We start from the raw sequence: 25,034 nt of genomic DNA on the forward strand, positions 1-25,034 counted from the left end.
TAATGGTCTGACTAGTGGCTAAATGAACTCTGAAACAAATACCTTGTCGAAAATAACAAATGTTTTGGTTTCCTAAAGACAAGGGGAGACGGCAATCATGGAACACCGCTATGTGAAGAGAAGTTTGCCGATCTGTTGTTAACATTGTATACACTAATTTTAAGCAGTAACGTTAGCTCAGTGTTTGATACCCTTCAGCTATGATTTAAACTAAGGTGCTGATCTACTTGTTATTTTTTTGCTTGTTATCAGAAATTAACTCTAAAACAACTATTGTTATTGAATCTTTGTAGAAGTTTACCAGAAGTTACTTTTGTTCAATGAAAGCCGTTTGTTTATGTTGTTACTGCTGAAACCGTCTATTGGGACCAAATGTATACATATGAAGAGATTGGTTCCAAAACGCAATAAATCCATTTAGACTAATTTAGATAAAAATGTGTGTTTCTATACCAAGATAATGACAAGATAAAAATGAATTATTTTCTGTTACGAACTTTCACATAGCATCTTTAGGTTTTAATAACATATAAAACTGCAATAAATCCATTACGTTTTTTTTAAATGCTATAAATCTACTAAATCACTATATAAATATGCATTCATCTTTGCCATGTTATATTCATTTAGTTCACTAGCGGTGTACACTGATTAAAAAAATAAACATGAATCAATTCATTAATCAAAACACTTACTTAGTGTCATATTAATAACACTCTCATTGCTGCGGTCATCCTCGGGACATCATCACTGAACTTTTTTCACAGCGATCAGCTGTAAAACGTTTTGGTCCTACTGGATTTCCGTTGATTTCGAGTAAAATAATGGAAAGTTTGACGCGGTTTGGAAAAAAAGGGAGAAAATATGACAGAACAACACAGCGGATATCGGATTTTGCGTTAAATGAAGAATTTACTTTTTGATACTGACCTGATACAATACTGATTTTGGCGGTAACTCATTTAAAAAAATGGTGTTTATGGCGTTTTGGAACCAAACTCTTCATATACTGTATGTACATAAATGGTACATATTAGGACCTTTTAAAAGGAACCATTTTTGACAATCTTTTTTGAAACTGTATATGACCATCTTTGGTGGTTCAATTTAAAACCAAAGATAGTTCGGAGAAACATAATAAACAAAATAAAAATAAAAGCAAATGTTGTTTCCGCAAAGCCGGCAAATGGCGGAGGAGGCAAAAGCGTCATTAATTTTTCATTCTAGCAGCCGTGCAAAAAAGCCCAAATATTCCCGCTGTCTGTGTGACTGCGAGGACGCTCAGGGGCAGAGACCTGCAATTAGCAGATATGTGGGTGGGCATCTTCAACTGCATCTGAACATCTTCACACAATGCATGTGGATGGGTTTAGAGCGAGTCTAAGACGTGTCAGTCTCCTGTCTGGAATATGAAGACATTAATGCCGATTAGTCTCTCTAATTAAAGCACGCTCCCTTGACACGGCAGACATATGAACTCGCCTGCGTTCACGTGGGAATGTGTTTGTGTGCTTGTATATGAAGACGTGTCAAACCGCAACGCTATGTAAAGAAGATGCCGGTTTACATGCCGTTTCATTCACAACTTTAGCAGAAGGATTTTGGAAAAACAACAGTTAGTTGGAAAAGATCGATGGATTTATAATTTTAAACACAACACCACTCTGGAAAGTTTATTGCTTAGAGGTTAAAGCTAAATGGCAGACTTCATTTAATGAAGCTTTCAATTAAGTCTCAAATTTGTCTCTCTGTTGTTTCTCATACAATAAATAAATAAATAAAAACAGAAATAGTGAATTTGGGCATTACTGATTCATGATGTTAAACAAAACATTAAGCAAGAAACTTTACTTAATTAGACTAAAGTCTTTGTCTCGTTGTTTCTCATTAAAAAAGAAGTATTGACTAAATTTGATAATAAAAATAACGCATTGCTAATACATAAAATTAGACACATCATAAAAAAAATGCATTGGTCTGAGGTTGAAGATAAATGACAAGACGTTACTTAATGAAGTTCTCATTTAAGTCTCAACCTTGTCTCAGATGTTTCTCTCATAAATCATAAAAACAAAGTCACTAAATTTAATTATAAAAAAATGAGGTGTTATTGATTCATTCATTTAAACACATTCTCATTTAAGTCTCAACTTTGTCTCAGTTGTTTCTCATTAAAAAAGAAGGATACAAATTAAGCATTGCTGACATGAAGTTATACGCATCATAAAGGAAAATTTTATTGCTCTGAGGTTGAAGATAAATGACAGACATTTAGTTCTCATTTAAGTCTCAACCTTGTCTCAGATGTTTCTCATAAACATTATAAAGTCACCGAATTTGATTACAAAAATTGATTCGTGACTTTAAACAAAACATAAATTAATTTTTTTCTGCTCCGAGGTTGAAGCTAAATGAGAAACATTTAATTAAGTTCTCATTTAAGTCTCAACTTTGTCTTGGATGTTTCTCTAAAATTCTAAAATCGAGTAATCGTTAAATTTGATTTTGAAAATTGGCCCATCAAAGAAACATTTTATTGCTCTGAGGTTAAAACTAAATGAGAAACTATTGAAGTTCCCATTTACAGTAAGTCTCATCTTTGTCTAAGTTGTTTCTCATAAAATCTTAATACATATAAAGTCATTAAATTTGATTACAAAAATTGGGCGTTACTGATTCATATTATACACAACATAAATTACAGTTTTTCTGCTTTGAGGTTGAAGCTAAATAACAAACTTCATTTAATAAAGTTCTCATTTGAGTCTTAACCTTGTCTCAGATGTTTCTCTCATAAATCATAAAAACAAAGTTACTACATTTAATTATGAAAATTAGGTGTTGTTGATTCATTCATTTTAACACATTCTCATTTAAGTCTCAACTTTGTCTCAGTTGTTTCTCATAAAAAAAAAGAAGTATTGGCCAAATTTGATGATAAAAATTAAGCATTGCTGATACATAAAGTTAGACACATCATAAAGGAAAATTTTATGGCTCTGAGGTTGAAGATAAATAACAGACTTTGCTTAATGAAGTTCTCATTTAAATCTCAATTTTGTCTAAGATGTTTCTCATAAAAATATAAAGTCACTGAATTTGATTATGAAAACTGGGCATTACTGATTTCGTGAATTTAAACACAACATAAATTACAGTTTTTCTGCTTAAAGGTTGAAGCTAATTAGCAAACTACATTTAATGAAGTTCTCATTTAAGTTTCAACTTTGTCTCGAATGTTTCTCTAAAATCATAAAAACAAGAGTAAACGCTAAATTTCAATAGAAAATTGTATTGCTCTGAGGTTAAAACTAAATGAGAAACTTAATTTAATGAAGTTCTCATTTAAGTCTCAACCTTGTCTCAGATGTTTCTCTCATACATCATAAAAACAAAGTCACTAAATTTAATTATGAAAATTAGGTATTATTGATTCATTCATTTAAACACGTTCTCATTTAAGTCTCAACTTTGTCTCGAATGTTTCTCTAAAATCATAAAAACAAGAGTAAACGCTAAATTTGATTTTGAAAATTGGCCCATCAAAGGAAAATTGTATTGCCTTGAGGTTAAAACTAAATGAGAAACGTCACTTAATGAACTGTTCTCATTTACAGTAAGTCTAATCTTTGTCTAAGATGTTTCTCATAAAATCGCAAAAAATATAAAGTCACTAAATTTGATTAAAAAAATTGGGCGTTACTGATTCACTTTCATAGACCGTAAAAAAAGATGGATGACACGACGTCCCTTCCTTCTATTGTAATGAATTGAAGCCAAATAGTCTGACCACGGGTGCTGCCATGTTACGTAAAAACTTCAGTTTGGAGCCAGGGCATGGGCAGAAGGAATCGTCAGTGGACCCAGAGGCGGAGCCGCGGTATAAAATTTCTGCCCAAACGCTCACGCGCCCATTTCAACCACGCCAATGATAACGACATGTCCCGTTTCTATAGCATCAACTCACTAGATAAAATTAAACTTATTACAAAAATAAACAATTGAAAATATATCAGCGTGATAACAACTTCCTTAAAGGACCAAAACCATCTTCCAGAAAATTTTATTGGAAGTGTAAATAATTTTTTAGAGCCGAGTCCTGTTTGTTTGGATGGGAGTGCGGGGTTTATGACTTGTACTGCAGCCAGCCACCAGGGGGCGATCAAAGAGCCATCGGCTTCACTTTTCAAGATTTATGAGGCACATCCGTTCAATTTATACACAACATAAATTACAGTTTTTCTGCTCTGCGGTTGTAAATACTAAATTTAATGAAGTTCTCATTTAAGTCTCAAACTTACCTAATCTTAATCGTACACAATAAGATCAGACAAGTAAAAAAATATAAGTTCTTTTTTTAAGATATATTAACTCTTTCACCGCCATTGAGGAGATATCTCGTCAATTAAGAGAAAACGCTTCCCCGCCAATGACGAGATTTTCCGTCTTTCCGCAATACCGCTATTATCCACCAGGTGGATACTTCCGCAACTTTTTAAACCCGGAAGTATTGCCCTATGGCAAGTGGCTGCATGTCCGTGTCTGTTTTAAAGATCGCTCTGAATGGGATCTCTATGAAAAGTCTGTCACAAAAATGGAATTATCTCAGCTTTTTGCTCAAAATGTGGTGTTTTTGCAGAAACCTACCCATATTCAAAAGCTGATTACAAAAGAACCACTGAAGGTAGGTTGAAACTTTTTTTTTTTGTTTGTTTGAAAGCAGATGGTCTGTTCTTTCTTTTGGTATATTGTATGTTTATATATTTAATGAAGAACATTTTCTGTAAGGCATTCAACTTTGGTTAAAATCATGAAAAACGCTGGCTCTGGCTGGCAACTTTTTTTAAAAACGCTGGCGGTGAAAGAGTTAACTTTAAGCTCAAGGTGAAATATCTGAGACACTACAGAGATCTCATTTGTGATTTTGCTTTCCTCTGTGAGTCGTTGGAGGAAAAACCATGTTAGGTTGCTGTATGTCTGCCCTCCGAATGTAGCGCACAGCGCCATTTAACCTCAGATGAAGTTTTATATAAGAGACAAATCTGATGGTGAAACCACTCGCCTCCCCCTCCCACTCAGGGACATGAGCGAGCAGAAAAAGGAGACGCTTCATCTATGAGATTAACTCTGGTAGGCTGCTGGACATGGACTCCTGGCCGAACTGAGAGCTGTAGGTATTGAGATCCACTCGCAGATGACAGATGAAATCTGTCTGCACTGGATGAACGTGTAGCTGCAGGTGATACGTGATCACAGATTAAAGGAGCTGAGGTACCTCACGTGGACTGTGAGAGAGAAAGACCACAGGGCCCTTGATCTCTGTCGTGCTGATGTCACTGCCGCAGGTGGCTCGTAACCCCGCCCCCCAAACACTAAACTTCCAATAACATGCCTCCACCCCATCTGATCATGTGACTTGCAGAAGTCTTATCTCATCTGTGTGGTCTTAGGTGTTATGATCCCGGACGATGGCCACATCGACACGGCATGCAGAAATATAAAGAGTGTTTAACTTTAGTCATGTAATTAGGAGAACAACAAATAATGTGAAATTATTTTAGTGACAAATGAAACAATTTTGTTACTATTGTGCTACCAAATTTTCTTTTTGTTACATATTCCTTGTTTTGTATAACAACTACATCTACATATGTATTTACGTAAATACATTTATGGAAAACATTTTGGATGGGGACCCTAAGGACTGGAGTTGGGAACCAGTGTGTTACAGATTATGTTTTGTTAAGTTTTTTGTTATGTTATGTATTCCATCCGTAAAAGTTTTGGTCCATTAACTCATTTGTGTGTTTCTCTCACTATAGGATGATCAGCCCTGAAGGTTTGTTTTAGTCTAATATAGAGAGCTCTGACTCTTTGCTCTCCATTTATCTTATCACCGAAGGACACCTGTGGAAAAGGTGAACACCGAACAATTCTGTGTTTCAGCCTGGGAACTAAAGCACTCTGAACTATCCTCCATTTATACTTTCAAAGAACCTATGGAGAAACCAACATCCACTTGCCACCGCCGTCTTAAAGACTTTGAGCGCCATTCAACAAAATATTTTGGGAAACCTAATGTTTGGTTTGCAGAAAGAGGTGGCAGTGTTTGAGGATGAGGCATAACAGTTATAGAAACTGCTACAAAAACTAAATAAACTAAAACTATGACAGTCTACACGCTTCACCCAGACTATACAGAGAAAACAGTCCCACACTGTCACGGGGCACTAGCCTTTTAACTCTTTCGCCGCCATTGACGAGATATCTCGTCAATCAAGAGAAAACGCTTCCCTGCCAATGACGAGTATTTCCGTCTTTCCGCAATACCGCCCTTCCGCAACTTTTTAAACCTGGAAGTATTGCCCTATGGCAAACGTCTGCATGTCCGTGTCTGTTTTAAAGATCACTCTGAATGGGATCTCTATGAAAAGTCTGTCACAAAAATTGAATTATCTCTGCTTTTTGCTCCAAATGTGGTGTTTTTGCAGAAACCGACCCATATTCAAAAGCTGATTACAAAAGACCTACTGAAGGTAGGATGAAACTTTTTTTTGTTTGAAAGCAGAGGGTCTGTTCTTTCATTTGGTATATTTATATATTTGAAGAAGAACATTTTCTGGAAGGCATTAAACTTTTGTGAAAATCATGAAAAACTCTGGCGCTGGCTGGCAACTTTTTTAAAAAACGCTGGCGGTGAAAGAGTTAAAAGGTCCTAATGTGTACCATTTGGAAACAGATATGTATACAGGTCAGTGACAAAAACGGTTTGGCAAGATGAGAAATTCAATAAAAAAAAACTTGTTTTAAAAGCATGCATCAGGTTTATTTCAATGCACGGTGTATTTATGTTAATTTTATGCAATAATTACACTTACAATTACATTGCAAAATTACATTTGCAAAATTTTTATGAAAGTTAAGACTGAATGGACCTGAAAATGTCAAATGGTGTAACCGCCAATTGCTCCAAAGAATGAGAAATATTAAATATTTTATCCATCTTGATGGAATAAGCTTAATCATCAAAATAAATAAAAAATATAATAATAATAATTATAAAACGTCTCGTTCTGGTTCTTCATTCTGATTGATTGAAACGCGTTCTAAGCCGTGATAAAATACCCCGGTAAACCCACGGTTCAGACCGCATCACAAGCATCACTTCGCCACAGTTGCTGCGTACTGATTTATGAAAATAAACACCACAGTCTTTAATCATATTAAAATGTTTCTACATTTGCACAATTATGGCGATATTCAGATAAATGTCAATAAATATTGTTGAGTCATTTCGTCAATAAAGAGCAAACGTTCTCTGGGTTGTTTTTGTCTTAAATTGATATTTCTGCTATTATCCACTAAATGGCAATCTTACCCAACTTAAACACTGACACATTCACTCAACACAACAGCGTTGTGGTGGATTTAGCGTGATGTGTGAGTTTTGATGGCTCTGAATCTGATCTCTTAAAAAAGTTCTTCACAAAAATTGAATTTTGAGAGGTGATAACTGATAAGAGAACAAATGAAGGTAGGATGAAACGTTTTTTTGGTTGTTGTTGTTGTTGTTGGAAAGCGAATGGTCTGTTCTTTAATTTGATATTTTATGTTAATTTAAAGAAGATAGTTTTTTCTGTTTGGCATTAAACTAAAACTGGGTCGGGCAACTTAAAAAAAAAAAAAAACACTGACGGTGAAAGAGTTAATCATGCTTCCAAGCATATTTGATCATCACTTCAACAGTTGCACGATATAAATGTTAATGTATATTTTAGATGAGTGTTGATTTATAAAAATAAACACCACAGTCTTAAATTATATTTTCATTGTGTCTTTGCTGCGTCTGTGTTGCTTGAGAATTGCGCTCTGTTGCAGCCAAACTTGATTGTGAGGAACTACTTGTTTAGCGGAAGAGCAATATTTGTACTAATATAATTACAACTTATTTGTGTTTCATTTTGTGAAAGTAACCGTTTTATAAACGCAATAAACCCCCGCGAAGCAGTGGGGTTACAGTGCATTTTATAACAGCTTCGCGTCGTAACAATGCCCCTTAGCTGTTATAAAATGCACTGGTAACCCACTGCTTCTTGGGGTTTATTGCTTTATTTTAAAAGCCTCCAGTGGTTATAAGTCCGTCTGAATGTGTATATCAAATTCAACCAAGGGTGAGGCTTAAGACAAAGACAGGGAACAGGAAGGAAGTATATCGCTATCTAAAATATTGCCACAGACGGCGTTACAGGGATGCAGGAAGTGGCAAGGAACACACAGTGTCTCGTTCCCTTATCAGGGAACAACAGTTACATACAGTAACCCGAGACGTTTTCTATGCAAAAAAAGCATATTGGTATGAATTAACATTCGCATACAGAAAATATAAGCATTTAAAGCAACTACACTACACAAGGAATAATATGGATTTTTTTCAGAAAACCTCTTGAATAAAATAGATTCAAGCACTTTCAATGACCTATATCTATGTATGTATATTTTCAAAAACTTCCCAGAGCCTTTAATTTTTTCAGCAGATTCACAAACGTTCAAGGACCCGTGGAACCCTATAACTAGTTGTAACAAACATGCCTTACTAAAAACATTATTGGCACTGATGTATTTTAAGATATGCAAGTTGTTTTTAGTTTGGACAGCTCTTACATTTATTTTAGTCTAGGACTAGTCTAATCCCTGTCCGGGAAACCGCCCCATAATGTGTTAAAATAACACATGGGGCCAGATTTACTAAACGGGGCAAATTAGCGCGAGAGCGCAATTTAAAAAAAGCGCAGATGGGAGTGTTAATATCTGCGGGTTATTTACTAAAAAAATAATTGAGAAACACTGGGATAGGGCAATATTTGGCCGAGATACAACTATTTGAAAATCTGGAATCTGAGGGTTAAAGAAAATCTAAATATTGAAAAAAAAGTTGTTCATATGAAGTCTTTAGCAACACATATTTCTGCCGATAAATACCTTTTTGATATATTTAAAGTAGGAATGTACCATAGATTTTTACTTTATATCCTAATGATTTTTGGATGGGTCGATAATCTCACTACAAATATACATATGCGACTTATGACTGGTTTTGTCTTTCAGGGTCACATATATTTGAAATAATCAGCTGTATCCCCTGTATCTTACTTAAGATGTAAGCAAGAAATCTTTAAAATAAAATGAGCCACAACACTGGATTTAATATAAGCCACATTCAATTAAACAAGTCTGAATGAGAAAGCACAGAGATCTTAAACACAATGTTTCTGACATATTAAAAAAGTGATTTTCTTTCTTACAAAGATTAAAATCCCAAACTAATGCGTTATTCACAGACTCTTTACTCAAATACTCATGTACTGCTTAGATAATGAAGCATTTAATCAGCTTTACAATACTACAGAAATGAAACATAAATCTCTTAAATTCTCCCTATCAGAGTCTGACCACAAATTCATCATCAACATAAGAAACCCAGAATTATCTTTAGATAAAGTCCTTTCTTAGATTTTACTTTTATATTATTCTGGTGTTCACTTACCTTTAGATTACATCTTAGTTTACCAGATCAAACTCATATAAACACAGCTATGACTTCACATTTAAAAGACTTAACTCTTTGTTTATATTACTTTGTCTTTGGAGTGTCGCAATAATAAAAGTCTCTAACCCAGAGAGATACTCTTTCTAAAAGCGAAGGCTCATTCACGCCTTCCTAAGACGCCTCATTTAAACATGCCCCCTCACATCTATGTCACTAGGTGGAAAGATTTGCATAACATCGCTCAAATGTATATGCAAAAAAAGGCATAACTTTTATTCTCGCTGAAATGTTGTAAAGACACTGTGCTTTGGGAGCTGTTATTCTAAATTTGGTAAGGGAGTAACATTTCCGTCACATGCTTGAGGTATTTTGGGCCAAAAACAACACACAGGATAGCTGGCCAATCAGAGCACACCGTGCTTTTTTTCAGAACGATGAGCTTTTTAAAAATCGATGCATTTCAGAAAAGCGTGGTATAGAGGAGCAATGTGTTAAATAAACTGTACAGGAAATGTAAATGACGTTCAAACAAATAAAGCCAATAAAAAAGCCAACAAATGATCTACTGACTCCCAGAGCAAAACAAAATGTGGTGATTAAAAGTATAAAACAAATAAAAAAATTATACCAAATGTCCTTTAATGCAAACGCATAGCTTAAATCTTATTGGCTACAATCATTCTATACAGTAGCTGAATGAACAATAAAAAACATTTGTATTAGTTTCGAAAAGGCCTTTAGTGAGAACGAGAACATTTTAGTTTCTTTGGCAAAAGTGTGCAACAAATAAACGTTTACTTAAAAGCGTGTTTTATTGAGCATTCTGCGTTCTGTTTGTATTTGTGAGTACACCTGTCCTGTGTGCGGTCACACTCGTGGCCTTTTTAATGCTCCGCTTAAACCCATTTAAACACCAAACCTTTCACGACTTCCTTCATTTCTGATGTAATTTCCTCCCTATAATTACTCTTTTCGTTCTGCTGTTTATCAGACAATGTACTTCCAATGGAAATATAAGACCTCGACTAGCTTTTCACTGGGCAGAAACAAAATTTAATTTGATGCGTTTGGCTGTCCGACATCATTGTTAAAGGCATGCAATTAAGACAATATTATCTGTTTTTATTTTAGTCGTGGAACCGGGACATGTGGAGGCTTTATGATAAGCAGTGAAATAAAACTAGCCAGTATCTGTAACGGCGACTTCTGTGGCTTCCAGCACAATTAACGGCACATTGGCGGCGTGCAGATTGCCGGACCGCTCCATTAACATGGCCTGCAGATGTGATTGCTGTGCAGCCAGGTAAAAAGGCACCCGCTTCCTAAATGTGTGAAACACTGGACCTACAGGTATGGGTTATTAGATCTTCTGCCTGTATATGTTTCTCAGTGTCGACTGCATGCCTACTATGGCTGCTCAGAAGCATCAGGCCTTTTCTTCATGCTGCTTGTTTATTAAAATAGAAAATGTCTCATTCTTTTTCTTACTTAGAGCACCGTGTAAGCCAATAGTGCTTCAGAAAAGCATTTAATTTACTCCACAAACTTTCTCAAGAATTGATATTGTCATATATATATATATATATATATATATATATATATATATATATATATATATATATATATATATATATATATATATATATATATATATTAAATTGGTTCCATCTGTTAAAACTTTAACTAACATAAACTAACAATTAAAAATACTATTAACAGCATATAACAATCTTAGTTACTGTTAATGTTAACATTTCGGTCCAATACAATTGTTTAGTAGTGTTAACAGATTCAACTTTTGATTTTGAAAATGTATTCGTTTACATTAACAAAGATTAACACATTTTGTAAAAAAATACTGTACACTCACCTAAAGGATTATTAGGAACACCTGTCCAATTTCTCATTAATGCAATTATCTAATCAAGCAATCACATGGCAGTTGCTTCAATGCATTTAGGGGTGTGGTCCTGGTCAAGACAATCTCCTGAACTCCAAACTGAATGTCAGAATGGGAAAGAAAGGTTATTTATGCAATTTTGAGCGTGGCATGGTTGTTAGTGCCAGATGGGCTGGTCTGAGTATTTCACAATCTGCTCAGTTACTGGAATTTTCACACACAACCATTTCTAGGGTTTACAAAGAATGGTGTGAAAAGGGAAAATCATCCAGTATGCGGCACTCCTGTGGGCGAAAATGCCTTGTTGATGCTAGAGGTCAGAAGAGAATGGGCCGACTGATTGAAGATGATAGAAGAGCAACTTTGACTGAAATAACCACACGTTACAACCGAGGTATGCATCAAAGCATTTGTGAAGCCACAACACGCACAACCTTGAGGCGGATGGACTACAACATCAGAAGACCCCACCGGGTACCACTCATCTCCACTACAAATAGGAAAAAGAGGCTACAATTTGCAAGAGCTCACCAAAATTAGGCAGTTGAAGACTGGAAAAATGTTGCCTGGTCTGATGAGTCTCGATTTCTGTTGAGACAGTCAGATGGTATAGTCAGAATTTGGCCTAAACATAATGAGAACATGGATCCATCATGCCTTGTTACCACTGTGCAGGCTGGTGGTGTAATGGTGTCGGGATGTTTTCTTGGCACACTTTAGGCCCCTTAGTGCCAATTGGGCATCGTTTAAATGCCACGGCCTACCTGAGCATTGTTCCTGACCTTGTCCATCCCTTTATGACCACCATGTACTCATCCTCTGATGGCTACTTCCAGCAAGATAATGCACCATGTCACAAAGCTCGAATCATTTCAAATTGGTTTCTTGTACATGACAATGAGTTCACTGTACTAAAATGGCCCCCACAGTCACCAGATCTCAACCCAATATAGTCATCTTTGGGATGTGGTGGAACGGGAGATTCATGCCCTGAATGTGCATCCCACAAATCTCCATAAACTGCAAGATGCTATCCTATCAATATGGGCCAACATTTTTAAAGAATGCTTTCAGCACCTTGTTGAATCAATGCCACGTAGAATTAAGGCAGTTCTGAAGGTGAAAGGGGGTCAAACACATTAGTATGGTGTTCCTAATAATCCTTTAGGTGAGTGTATCTAAATAAACATGGTGACCTCATGACATTTTTGCTAAGTGTTTCCCTGCATTTCCTTAAACTGCTGTTACATATTAAAAAGTTCGCAACACAAGCCTTAAATGTGAGACTGTCATCAGCTGTAGATAGTCGCAAAAGAGGAGAATTTCACTGACAGAGACAAGTGCAAAAAGAATCAATGTAAAAAGTGTCAGAACTGCATCCTAACAGCTGAATGCATTCTCATTAGAACGATTCATGCGACTTCTGCAAATCCCAGACGCCTTATTTTATTTGTCAGACTCCTGTGCAGTTTTGCCGTTGTGATGCAAATTTGTCTCCTATTAAAATCTGAATGCGCAAGTAGAGGAGATCTCCTACAAACTTCACACGGCTTCAAGTACCGGGTTCACTTTTAACAGGGGCTGCGTGATTCAAGTATTTTTACTGAAAGTGATTGTGACTCACAAATTGCCTGTAAAGACAACAGCATTGCCATGAGGTTTATATCGCGATGAAACTTGCTGTACATCACAGTATTACTGCCGGTATAACCTCACATACTGCAGCATTTACAATTAGCCCTAAAAGAAACAGTTCATGTAATAAAGTCAGAATGTACTTATTTACATTTATGCATTTGGCAGACGCTTTTATTCAAAGTGACTTCAAAGTACACATTTGGTCAGATTTATCAGTTCCCTGGGATTGAACCCACAACCTTTTGCTTTGCTAATTTAATGCAATGATTTGCAATTAAGCTACAGAAACATTACAGGAACAATCCTTTGACATTTAACATTTGTGGCTTGAATACAAACAATAATGTTTTTATAGAATATTCTGGGCAGACTTTTCAATATAAGGAAACTGAAAAGGGACAAGGTCTGTCAAGCCCAAAAATGACCAAAGGGGAGGTCACACTAGACTTTGAGCATGCAAATATTTTTCGGATGATGCTACGTATATGGGTGGGGAGTGCTTTGTCAATATACGTTTTTTTTTTGGTTTTGTTCATCTTTGCTTTTTAGTAAAGAGAAAGGTCATGTAAAGTCTTTTACTGGTCACATATGTCCACGTGATATGAATTTGCAGGTCAAAGTTCACCAGACATGAACTTTGGGTCGCAACAAAATGCGAAATATTTTCAGTCTGACGCATTTGCAATTAATGAAACGAAAATTGTAGTGTGACCGCACTTTGAATGAAAGATATCATGATTACATAGTAGTGGTCCTATACAACGTATGCTCTATATTCAAAGTACACTGTGTGAGAAACACTTAAATTTAGTACATTATTCATGTAACAGTAAAGCACACAAGTTTAATGCAGCATGAATAATTTCTTTTATTTGCTTTATTGTCATTTTGAAGATGAAAGACGTATATGTCATGATATTAAAAAAAATACTATTATGGTACTTTCAAAAAAAAATGCTGGATTAACAATAAAAATTAAATATAGTGCATTTTAAGCAATTTAAGCAATTGCAATTTTTTTAGAAGTTTTACATGGAATTTTAAGCAATTGCTTTTTAAACTTACTTTTAAAGGGATAGTTCGGCCAAAAACGATATTAAACCCATGATTTACTCACCCCCAAGCTGTCCGAGTTACATATGTCCATCGTTTTTCAGACAAACACATTTTCGGATATTTTAGAAAATATTTTAGATATTTCTGTTCATTAAATGTTATGTTACGGGGTCCAGCCATAGTCCACGACCTTCAAGTCCAAAAAAGTGCGTCCATCCTTTACAAATTAAATCCAAACGGCTCCAGGATGATAAACAAAGGTCTTCTGTGGGTAATCCGTGAGGTGTTGTTGTAGAAATATCCATATTTAAAATGTTATTAACGTTATAAACTACCTTCCGGTAGCGCCGCCATTTTGGACTGATGCGCATTCAGGATGAGAGCTTACGCAGCGTACAGAGTTTCTCTGCTGCTGCTCGGTGCCCCCGCCCTCCGAATTTGTCATACGTCACTAAGAAAAGTGCGTACACTACGCTAATCCTCTCTCCTGAGTCTAAGATGGCGGCGCTACCGGAAGCTAGTTTATAAAGTTAATAACATTTTAAATATGGATATTTCTACAATAACACCACACGGATTACCCACAGAAGACCTTTGTTTATCATCCTGGAGCCGTTTGGATTTAATTTGTGAAGGATGGACGTACTTTTTTGGACTTGAAGGTCGTGGACTATTCCTGGACCCCGCAACATTACATTTAATGAACAGAAATATCTAAAATATTTTCTAAAATATCCGAAAATGTGTTTGTCTGAAAAACGATGGACATATGCAACTCGGACAGCTTGGGGGTGAGTAAATCATGGGTTTAATATCGTTTTTGGCCGAACTATCCCTTTAAAAGTGGATGCAAAAATGAAATCCAGCATATTTTTAACCGTATACAAGTCAACTGCCTCGTTAGTTATATTTACTAAAATAATTCAAGTCGTTTTTAACACAAAATTATTAAATTAATTTAATTCTTACAAATATGACATGATTAAATTAAGTTGAATTTACTTGATAATGTGTTCATTTAGAATTACTCACCTTTTTGTGTTATTTTTACTTAAAGGTATAGCGGAAGATTTTCTTTTTCCGGGTGGATCATCTAGACTTTTGGTCATGCCAGTAGTCAATCATTCTGATGATATGTTTACGTAAGGCCGTTGTACGTGCTCGTCCCTAGGTTCGCTTTCTGCACATGCGCACTTTCAGGTGTATATGTGTGGTGGGCTACGGTTTCAACCATTCATTGAAGATTGCTTTCTCATCGTGTTTTTTCAAAATGTCTGAGGGTCGCAAGAGAAGAAGTGTCTACGAGTTGTATGACAAGAACAGAAAGGCCTCTGAAGAAAGAAACAAGACCAGAGTGTTTTTGGGAGACTATTTAACTAGGGCTGGGTTTCGATTCAAATTGCAAGAATCGATTCGATTCAGATTCTCAAGATCTTGAATCGATTATCATCATTCGATTCGATTCGATCTGATCCGATCTTCGAGATTTAGATAAGTGTTTTTGAAAAAAGCCCGAAATGGTGCCAGATAGGGGTGCACGGAATGACCAAACATCTATTCCATGAGTCATTTTATTTCACAGTAACAGTATATTTCATGGCATACATGTTTTTCAGTTTTTTGGATTATAAAAATGTGCAGTTATTTGCCACTCACTATAGCTTTTAACTGCTCACCACAGTTTTAAAATATGGACAATTTAAAGTTAATAATGTTAAAGTGAAAAAGCCCAGAGGATAACAACAGATTAAGTCTTGATAGACAGAATTGTGTTTTTAATTGAGTTATTAATTTTATAGACTATTGAAGCTATAGTATGCATTGTATTTTGTATTTATGCATCATTACATTAAAAATAGGCAGTATGTAAAATGAACAGGTATAAATTTATGCACAAACCTACAGACAGGATAAATACCTGTATATGAGCTCTATATAGATATTATGCAGTGGTGGACGAATTACACAAATCGTGTACTTGAGTAAAAGTAAAGATACCCAGGGTAAAATATTACTCAAGTAAAAGTAGAACTACTTGCTTAAAATTTTTACTTGAGTAAAAGTACAAAAGTATCTGCCTCTAAATGTACTTAAGTACAAAAGTACTGTGATTTATTATGGCCTTATCATTTTTGTCACAAAACTCAAATTATGTGAAATAACTCTCTTGGCTAACCAATCAATTAATAGAAGGACATTAATAAATCAGACACTGATGTCTATTAAAATGATCATAAGCCTAAAACCTTAAAAACAAAAAATTTCCTTTAGCATCAAATGAAATAACAGGATTTGAGAGCAGTACATCTCATTTCAAGATTTATTTGTTAAATAATTTAACAGTTTAAGTGTAATAAAAACTTGACTTAAGCACAGGTTTACAATAGTTTTCAAAACATTAAATACATAACGTTATCTAGAAATCAGTCTCCCTTTCTTTGACAAATAAAACAAGCCTTACAGAATATAATTTCAGAAACGTTTCATGTGCTTTAGCATGTCATATGTATATTGTAATACATTATTAAATGTATTTATATATTTTGGAAGCAAAACTTTTGAAAATATTAATAACAATCTCAGTTAATAGGGAGCACTCCAATCCACCTGCCTGTTTAAGCATCATACACTGCATGGCTAGTCAAAATGTCATTTATATTTTACAACAGTGTTGATAGCGATTAATTGTCATTTCAAAATAACAGAGCACTGAGCTTCAAATACAATGAACTTAAAGGGATACTTCACCGATTTAGCATTCAGCTTTGTATCTGTAGAAACCCGGCAGTATTACTGAATGACCATGTTTCCCTCCATCATTTCCCCCTGAGAGGAGAGATATCTGCATTTTGGTTCTGCAAAAAAGTCCTCCGATGATGTAATATGACGATTTTTGCATCATCGGAGGACTTTTTTGCAGAACCAAAATGCAGATATCTCTCCTCTCAGGGGAAATGATGGAGGGAAACATGGTCATTCAGTAATACTGCCGGGTTTCTACAGATACAAAGCTGAATGCTAAATCGGTGAAGTATCCCTTTAAGTGAAACAGCTAACTATACGGCAAAAAATAGCTTCAGCCTGCATAGCTTAAAGTTCATTCATGATAACGTCGTATATATTTTAGCAACACAATTAACAGTTTTCTGCAAGCTACTGTTAAGATTGCTCATTTAAAAATATAACCAGAATAAAAATGGCTTACCTCTACGCGTTTCCTTAGATTTGAAAGAGTATTCTTTTAAAACGAAATAGCACAGTTTCAAGGCAGGCAGAGAAGACACGAAGGACTCGTTCTTTTATTCAAGGACTTAAAAAAACGCGCATAAATACGGCCATTTTGTTGTGGTGGGTCAGTTATCTCCTCCGTTGTTTTTGAATGCAGTTTCATTCTCCAAACGATGCATTGGCTGGCTGCTGCACTCGCGTGACTCGCGTAGCTTACGTGAAACAGCGCGGCAACCAAAACAAGTTCAAAACGAAGCGGATGCTGTACCCTGATTGGTGGTTTGACGCATCACGTGTGCATCTTAGTTTTTTTGTGCAGCTTTAGTTTGCCCAGTTACGTTTTTTATCCACTGATAAATAAAAAGGAACGACCGATTTTTTTAAAATGTAGTGGAGTAAAAAGTAAGATATTTGACTTTAAAATGTAGTAAAGTAAAAGTAAAAGTCTCCCAAAATAAAAGTACTTGGGTAAAGTACAGATACGCGAAAAAACTACTTAAGTACAGTAACGAATTACATTTACTTCGTTACTGTCCACCACTGATATTATGACGGGTGCTATGATGTGAAGTCTGTTTTAAGGTCTTGACGCTCTTTACTTCCTATTGCACATTAACATTATTTTGTGTCTCTTTCTCGTCTTTCTGATCAAAGATGTTTGCACTATAAGCAAATTAGGCGTCAAACTACATCGCTCCAGCAGTGCACGTGTCACTGATATAAACGCGAGTTTTGTCTTGCTAAAAGTTCAGAAACCTTTACAACTATTATCATTATGTGTAAGAAGAACTCTTTATTTGGCGACCCGTTGCACGCGCCTCAAGAAACCTCTGCCCATCAGAGACCGGCTGCATGAGCACAGAGGGAGGGAGAGAGAGAGAGATTCGCTGCGAGACCCGCGGTGGATTCACTGCATGGCGCTTATTATAAAAATAACACAAATAACTCATTCATTTGTTATGAGTGGATTATTTTACATGTAGATCGCAGCTTTGAGCGTTTCTAGAGTTTTCAAAACAACCGCTTGCTTAACGTTACTGACCGCTATGTTTGTTGTTTTAATGTCCTTCCACCTCGCGCGTATGGGTGAATTCAATGACGCGGCAAGTTTAAGTTATTAATTATTAAATCGATTCTTTGAGTTACGGATCGATCTTTAGAGATTAACATGAAAATCGATTCAGAATCGGTGAATCGATTTTTTCAACACAGCCCTATATTTAACACGCTGGCGTGAGCTAAAAGCACAGGTTGGGCTTCCCATGCGAAATTTCTACTCGACAAGTAAAGTTTGTCATGCTATTTGGAGAAATCCATTTAAAATCGCTGCAAGTTGATCTAAGCTATGATTAGCGATGCTAGCCCTGGCACAAGTCACGAACCGCGCAGACACGGTAAACATGCCGACAGCAACTTGTAAACAGAGCGAAGAAAAGAACTAGGCTCGTGCACGCTTTCTCTCGTGCACGGGTTTAATAGGCATTCCCTGTCTGGAGTAGTTAGAGTGTTGCGCATGTGCATTTTTTTTTTTAAATCTTCCGCTATACCTTTAAAGTTGGTTAAAAAACAAGAATAATTTTTTTTAAATAGAACAAATTTTTTTTGTTATATTTACTAAGCCACAAAATTTTTTTTTTACAGTGTACAATGGCCAAATCAAATTTAAAGGTAATATAATTATTTCACCAGAATGTTTTAAAATGTAAATTAAAAATATAAGCAATATTTGGAGCAAAAATAAGTCCTATTATGTATAATGTATATTTCAGTTGTTGCCAGAAAACAAATATACTGATAAAAACAAATGTATTGCACTGTCAAGTGTCTGCCAAATACATAAGCATAAATTAATTTTCAGAAGAATCTTCACAATACTGCCAATCAAACGATTTGAAGATATGCAAGCATGCATCATGTTTTATTTTTATATCACAACCCACAAAAATCTGTATTATTTTGAGCCAGACCAGCTTTTCGCAGACAGCAAGCTATATGTTACACTGTCACAGTGCTGTGTGTCCCAGCAAAGGGAAATTAATGGAGTTCAGGCAGCAGAATTAGTTCATGTGTTTTGTAAGCGTCTGCGGGTGCCAGAACGCAGGTGGACAGCTGTGAGGGACGGCTGGCCAATCCACAACCGTCTGTCTCTCTCACACGCTTTACTGCACAGCTCTCCCTCTCTCTCTCCTGCACAAAGTACACACACGCTGTACCTGCAGCTTTTAACATTCATATGAAGAGCTCTGATTGATGGTGTTGACAGATTCAAGTGTGAATCTGTAACTCCAGATGTTTGGAAACATTGATAATTGCGTTTCAGTTCAGTATTTCTGTGTAATCCTAATCAATCTGAGATGGGCGATATGACTGAAATCTAATATCAAAGTGTGAAGAACATTCTCATGTCACGCTCAAAACTGTTATGAAATACTAGACACACCTGTGACTTTAAAGGGATAGTTCATCCAAAAATGTAAATTCTGTCATCATTTCTGAACACAAAGGAAGATATTAGTAGTCCAGTAGGAAACACGAGCACCATTGACTTCCATAGTAGGAAAGAAAAATACTATGGAAGTCAACAGTGCTTAAAAGCGGTTTGAGCATTTTTGCGTCCACTTTTTTAAAGGAACAGTACACTGTAAAAATTAGCTGTAATTATGCAGCTGGTTGCCAGTAACTTACTGTAGAAGATAAAGACTGATTCAATGTTTCAAGTTCATTTAACTTTGAACAAACTGTTGCCAGTAAATAACATAAATGTAAAATCTACAGTAAGTTACTGGCAGCTAGTTGCCAGTAATACCCACACTGTAAGAAAAGTCCGTAAAAATTTCAATGTTATTGCAGCTGGGTTGCCGGTAATTTACCGTAGATTAACATTTATGTTATTTACTGGCAAGAGTTTGTTCAAAGTTAAATAAATTTTAAATATTAACAAGTCTTTATCTTTACAGAATAAAACTATACAATTACAGCCTCATGCAAAGCATTCTGGGAACCAGAAATCATCATCAACCTTTTTCTGTTTTTTGCTTCAGATTTTGTTTCCCAGAATGTTTTGCTTGATGCTGTTTTTTAGTTTTACTCTGTAAAGACAAGGACTTGTAGATGTTTGGTGTTCATTTAACTTTGAACAAAATGTTGCCAGTAAATAACATGGATTTAGATCTACGGTAAATTGCCGGCAACTCAGCTGCAATTTCTACGGATTTTTTTTACAGTGCAGTAATACTGTAATTTCTACAGAAATATTTTACAGTGTATGTAGGATTGTGGCCAAAACTGGTATTGCAATCAAGAAACTTGTGGCTAAAACTGGTACTGCAATCACACAACTGGTGGCCAATGCACAAGATGACAACATAAACATCAGTTGAGGGCTGCAACTCCACTTTTTAAATGACAATATCCTGGCCGGACCACTGTTGTCAGTGATATAAGTATTTGAAATTAAAATGATTTCTTAATGTCTAGTGACATATCAGATCTATTTTATGATTAATTGATATAAATGTCTTACATACTGTTCCTTCAAGTAAGTTTTACATGGACTTTTAATCAATTTAAGCTTAAAATTAGCTTTTTTAAGCAATTGCTTACAATTCCATGTAAAACTTACTTAAAAAAGTGAATGCAAAAATTATGCACAATAAGTAAATCCAGCTTATTATTTTAACGGCATACAAGTCCACTGCCTAGTTAGTTATATTTATTAAAATAATTCAAGTAGAATCAACACAAAATTATTAAGTTAATTTCCTTCTTACAAATTTTACATGATAAAATTTTGTTGAAATTACTTATAATGTGTTTATTTAGAATTACTCGCCTTTTTGTGTTATTTTTACTCAAAGTTGGTTAAAAAGCAAGATTTTTTTAAAATAGATTTTACTCATTATATTAAGTTCAATTTACTAAGCCACAAAATAATTTTTACAATGTATAAACAATTAAAATCTGCCAAAGTCCTTTAAGGAAGTTGCGTCACTCTGTCGCCATATTTGCAACGCTTCTTGGTCTTGTTAGAGCAGGCAAACAAGACCTGTCGATTCGGCGTGTGCATGTGCAAAGTCCGTCTCCCAGAAGATTCCAATTGACGATTGGTTCTTTTTACTGGGAGGCGGGACTAGAGAGGCCATTCTGATCGTTGCATCTGTTCTGATCTCCCCTGTTCATATCAATACGCATCAGTGATGCATCTTGTTAATATTAAATATTTCTGACTCTGTTTTATCTTGTGACAAATCAGCTGAGCCTAACACAGCATAACACAATCTTTCTCAGTTTGACTTAGGAAATATCATCTTTTTGCCAGAACTCCATGTGTCAAATGTGGATTTTACACACAAATAATATGAACAATCATGCCAACTCACCAGCTGTGTATGCCTACCTGGTTGACCCGTTTCTACTGTTGCATGGTACAGAACATTATACAGTCCAATCATAACATAAATCAATATAACACGGGTACAGCTTTCAGTGCCGTTGTTGAGTGCTTCTTTATTACTGTAAAAGAAGCTGTAGTGTCCTCAAATGTTTAATACTGAGGGAAACACATTAACATTATTTTGTTATTATTATTTGGAACACAAGTAATATTTGGAGAATCTCCCATAGTAATAGACCAATAATCTGGTTTGGGGGGGTGTCCCTCTTAGGTGGCGTGTACACCAAAGCTTTTAAACTATATACTGTAAAAAATGGACAGAGTGTCCGTAACGTCATCCATAGGTTTGTGAAGAGCTTTTTGAAACTTAAAGTAGGCGGTGCCTGCCCTTGCCATCTTGGCCGCGCGTCACTGCGCATCACTAGCGGATAACCAAAAATGGGTACAGAGGCGGGACGTGGGTGAAGGTAAGGTGGCTGGTTTGCTGAAACCATGCCCGCCTAGCTTGATTCTAGTGACAGCAGTGGCAGTTCACCCGTCACTCAAGTGGCCACGCCCTTAATTATGCAGAACTTTAAGGCTTTATATAATTTAAACGGATGAGTTACAAATATTCACCCCCTCACAGTCATGAAGGGCAAACTTGGCAATATAGACCACCAGGCTGTAAACATATTATTTTCTACTGTAAAGTTGGGCATTTTAACCTGGAAGTCTATATTTTTACATATTTTTAATTCCCTTTTGCTGTCCTTTTTGAAAAGCGCGGTGCTTCCATTGGAAACAATTAAAAACATAAGCCAGTGTAAACGCCTTGGTGTATACGCCCCCTTAATGTATATGGTGGTTACAGACCTGCCTTCCCTACTGAAAAATCCAGCCAAGACCAGCACAAGCTGGTGAGCTGGTCTCAGCTGGTCCCCAGCTTGGTTTTAGCTGGTTTTGCTGGTGTAGGAAGCTGGTTTTGCTGGTGTAGCAAGCTGGTCTAGGTGTGTTTTGGTCACATTTTAAGCTGGTCTAGCTGGACTTAGCTGGTCATGCTGGAATACCAGCTGGCCCACCAGCATGACCAGCTTTGTCAGGCTGGGAGGACCAGCATAAACCACCTTAAACCAGCTAAAACCAGCTAGAACCAGCTACCAGCTTATGCTGGTTTTAGCTGGATTTTTCAGTAGGGTTGTTAATTCATCTAAACAAACTGAAACACTATTCAAAACTTAAATGAATAGTCTACTCATTTTCAATATTAAAATATGTTATTACCTTAACTAAGAATTGTTGATACATCCCTCTATCATCTGTGTGCGTGCACGTAAGCGCTGGAGCGCGCTGCGACGCTTCGATAGCATTTAGCTTAGCCCCATTCATTCAATGGTACCATTTAGAGATAAAGTTAGAAGTGACCAAACACATCAACGTTTTTCCTGTTTAAGACGAGTAGTTATACGAGCAAGTTTGGTGGTACAAAATAAAAGGTAGCGCTTTTCTAAGCGGATTCAAAAGAGGAACTACACTTCATGACGCAATAGCACCCCTGGGAGTACCCCGACTCGGCGCAGTAACACCCTCCCTCTCCCATTATGAGAGTGAGAAGGGGAGCGGACTTTTCAGGCGAGTCGAAATACTCCCAAAAGTGCTATTACGCCATAAAATATAGTTCCTCTTTTAAATCCACTTAGAAAAGCGGTACGTTTTATTTTGTACCACCAAACTTGCTCGTATAACTACTCGTCTTAAATAGGAAAAACGTTGATGTGTTTGGTCACTTCTAACTTTATCTCTAAATGGTACCATTGAATGAATGGTGCTAAGCTAAATGCTATCGAAGCGTCGCAGCGCGCTCCAGCGCTTACGTGCACGCACACAGATGATAGAGGGATGTATCAACAATTCTTAGTTAAGGTAATAACATATTTTAATATTGAAAATGAGTAGACTATTCCTTTAAGTCAACCTAGAAATGGCTTTTTTTATCATTTCTGCTCATTGGGAAAGTGGAAAGTAGTTTTAAAGTAAATGTCCCATTTATTTGATGTGCATTCCTTAGTGTGCACGATTCTTTGCCGAATCTTATTCCAACTTTAATTCAAGAAGATTGTTAAATTCTCAAACTTCTTTTCGGCTCACATCACAAACTGCACTTACTTTCTGCACCCCTCCTTTTCAATGACTGCACACCAATCTGTTAAGAAACGCCTACTTTTCATCATCCAGGTCCTGATGAATTTTTTCTCATTACTCATCATCACTGTGAAATACATCACATTCAAGTCAAATATAAGCATGCTAATTCAATATCCAAAAAATAATGCACTTCACATATACAGAGCCTTTTACCTGGATATTAAACCACCAAATCTCAACCCCAGTCCATCCCTCCCGCTGCTCATTCAGGACTGAAGCGGGCACATCTTGGTACTTGTAGAATAGATCACACGGCACAGTAAAGCTACAGGCCTTGTGTCTTCACCGACCCACAATAACCAGGAAGAGTCATTATCCCCGTCCTGTGAGTTTCCTGCAATGCAAATCCAGATAGAAAGGATTGGGAAAATTATGCGAAAACTTGGGAGGAGAAAGTGGCTCACGTCTGTTTGCCGAATTAATCGCTTTCTAAATGGCTCGGGGCCAGGCAAAAGTTAACATTTGCAGTTTCAAAGGTTTTCAGCGCTTCCAATGAGCCATGAAATTACTGCATGCTGGTGAAAATGGCAGCTGATGAAAAGCCCACGGAGCAGGTCCCACAGGCGGACGGGCGCGGGAGGGGAACGCAATCGCCCTCTTCTGCCCAACAGCCATGCAGAGGAAGAGGAGGCAGCGAAGGTGCTGAATCTCAGAAAGTGCTTTCTACAAATAAAGTTACCTGCTCCTCATCTTCCTTTAATATGGCAAAAGGTAAAGCAAACATATAATTGAATCACAATGATATATCAGTGTGAGTTGTTCCTGTAACTCAATTGGTAGATCGTAAATCCCAGAGAACACACATGCTGATTAAATGCATAGTATGCATAAAAATATTAAATATTAGTATGCATATAAATATTAAGTAAGTAAAATCTCATTTAAAACAAGAGTGCATGTTCAATATTTACATAAAAATAATACAGTAATTTCTATTTTTTTTCATATACTTTTTTATCTTCTTGTATTTGACATTTTCCTCCTACAGGTAATGAACCGCCCATGACCAATTACTCGGATGTAAACAACCCGGGCTTCTGTTCAGCATCTGCACGCGCTCACTATGCGGACCGAAGGGAAGCCTGCAG

At 36.3% G+C, this 25,034-nt stretch overlaps 1 protein-coding gene across 1 annotated transcript in view; it reads right to left on the reverse strand.

Annotated features, from left to right (window-relative positions):
* zfpm2a (zinc finger protein, FOG family member 2a) overlaps positions 1 to 23,922 on the reverse strand; it is a 251,008-nt gene extending 227,086 nt beyond the window's left edge. The window contains exon 1 of the mRNA XM_055211092.2: positions 23,908 to 23,922. The gene's annotated coding sequence lies outside the window, so the exon portion shown is untranslated. The remainder of the gene's footprint in view (positions 1 to 23,907) is intronic.
* Positions 23,923 to 25,034: the final 1,112 nt, after the last annotated feature.

Source organism: Misgurnus anguillicaudatus, chromosome 10 (assembly GCF_027580225.2).
Source record: "Misgurnus anguillicaudatus chromosome 10, ASM2758022v2, whole genome shotgun sequence".
In the NCBI taxonomy this organism is placed as follows: Eukaryota; Metazoa; Chordata; class Actinopteri; order Cypriniformes; family Cobitidae; genus Misgurnus; species Misgurnus anguillicaudatus.